Genomic DNA, 2,290 nt, shown 5'->3' with positions numbered 1-2,290 from the left:
TTCTCTACTCTGATGTTCTTGTCTTTGCAGGTTGTTTTTCTTTCCTTATTTTATTACTTTATTCAACACAGTCAATGTCAGCACTTTCTATATTTCTCTTTCTTTTTTTGTGTGTTTTCCTGTCTTTTTAAAAATATTTTTAATTGCTTTCAGAATGGAAAGGAGATGGAGAGAAAGATAGAAACATCAATTAGGTTAGGGAATCATGGGGCAGCTGCCTCCTGCATGCACTGAGTACGGAGTTTGAAGCCTGGAGTGTGCCCTGACCAGGAATCTAAGCCTGCCCTCCTGGTTCATAGGTCAGCCGTCTACCTCTCAGCCACACTGTCTGGGTTATGCTCCCCTCCATTGTGCCAGAGCCTTGTCTGCATGCATTTTGTCACCCTCCCCAGGTCACCCTCCCCAGCATTCCTACCTTTAATTAGAGACTTTCAACTACTCAAAATGTTCCTTTTGTGACAGATCAAACTTGGAAGGCAGCCATGTCTAACATCCCTATTGGGATGGTGTCAGAGGCTGGAAATGTCCCTCTTGTTAGAGGCTGAGGTATCAGTGAAGAAAGCAAATGCAGGTTTTAGTTTCACGTGGCTGCAGCATCAGCTATAGATCAGGGGTAAGAAGATGCACATCTGACTGCTCAGAATAGCTCAGAAAGTTCTGAAAAAAAGGGCAAATAGAAGAGACTTGCTCATTATTGTAGTACGAGAGACTTGGTCGGTAAATGGACTGTTAGCTTACAGAACATGAGCGGTACAGGTGGATTGGCACTAGGAAAAACTAATGTTTATTCGTAATCATTTCCACATATTTATTTATTGAGGTATTTTTGGCAGTAATGTTACAGCAGTGGTGACCTGACCGTGTGCCTCAGTCACCTGATGCCCATGGTCTCAGTCCACCTGACGGTCGAGTGGCAGAGGTGCTTCCCTCACTGTAGAGTTAATAGTCTCCCTCTCTCAGGAACAAGGGTGTAGTAGCGAATTTTTTTTTCTAGCAGCGATTTAATGAAAGTTGTGCAAAGACCATTACTTCACATCTGGAAATGTCCCTCTTGTTAGTTTGCGTTTACTTTAGAAAATGAAGGACTTACTTTTATTTCCTACAGATCATTGGCCTTTTCATGGGAGCTTAAAACAATCAGGCCTTGATTCTTTACATTTTCCTTATATTCTATACTCACATGAGAGACATACCCTATACCAGCGGTTCTCAACCTGTGGGTCGTGACCCCTTTGAGGGTCGAACGACCCTTTCACAGGGGTCGCATAAGACCATTGGATAACACATATATAATTACATATTGTTTTTGTGATTAATCACTATGCTTAAATTTTTTTCAATTTGTAACAATGAAAACACATCCTGCATATCAGATATTTACATTATGATTCAAAACTGCAAAATTACAGTTATGAAGTAGCAACAAAAATAATTTTATGGTTGGAGGTCACCACAACATGAAGAACTGTATTAAAGGGTCACCCCATTAGGAAGGTTGAGAACCACTGCCCTACACTATCATTTTTTGTATTTTCTAGGAAGTTTCCAAGAATGACATTATTAATGTATTTTCAGTTTCATTTAATTTCTACAGCATAGCTCTCCACTAATAATACATAAAAATTTTTAAAGAGCCCTAACCTGTTTGGCTCAGTGGATAGAACGCTGGCCTGCGTACTGAAGGGTCCCAGGTTCGATTCCGGTCAAGGGCACGTACCTGGGTTGCGGACGCATCCCCAGTGGGAGATGTGCGGGAGGCAGCTGATTGATGTTTCTATCTCTCTATCTCTCTCCCTTTCTCTCTCTGTAAAAAATCAATAAAATATATTTAAACAACAACAACAAAGACAGATAAAATAAGAATTAATAGATAAGTACCCAATAATTTCCCTTTTAATATCTGGACATAAAAGAGGTTCAATCTGCATTGATTGAATCTGGAGGTGGAATGCTCATGCCTTTCCCTGGAGCACCACCTCGTGCACTTCTTGGTGCCTACTTTCTTTTTCTTCTTTTAAATGTCCTGTTCTTCCACAAAGTCTAATTTTGCTCATATGCCTGTTGCACATAATTTAGCTGATCTTGCACGTCATTATACTATTACCAGCCCTGCTAACATTTCATAAGTTATTTGAGCATTCCGTCCGTGGTTTGCATGGGCTTGCTCCTGACATTTCTCCAAAAATTCTCCCTTCCATAGTAAATAATCCCCCTCCATCCAGAGTTGCACGAGCTAGAGAATAATCAAATCATAAAGGAGGCTAAAGAATGCTCCAGAAAAAATTAATCC

The 2,290-nt window shown here is 40.4% G+C and overlaps 1 long non-coding RNA gene and 1 pseudogene across 2 annotated transcripts in view; both read left to right on the top strand.

Moving 5' to 3' along the window:
* The window catches only part of LOC106699301, a 63,155-nt gene that overhangs the window by 27,581 nt on the left and 33,284 nt on the right, over positions 1 to 2,290 (top strand). The window lies entirely within an intron of this gene.
* Positions 1 to 2,290, top strand: part of LOC111828434 — a 75,437-nt pseudogene that overhangs the window by 51,607 nt on the left and 21,540 nt on the right.

This window comes from Myotis lucifugus, unplaced genomic scaffold (genome assembly GCF_000147115.1).
Source record: "Myotis lucifugus unplaced genomic scaffold, Myoluc2.0 scaffold_365, whole genome shotgun sequence".
In the NCBI taxonomy this organism is placed as follows: Eukaryota; Metazoa; Chordata; class Mammalia; order Chiroptera; family Vespertilionidae; genus Myotis; species Myotis lucifugus.
The sequence above is the reverse complement of the archived record's forward strand: the minus strand, read 5'-3'. Positions and strand labels throughout refer to the sequence as shown.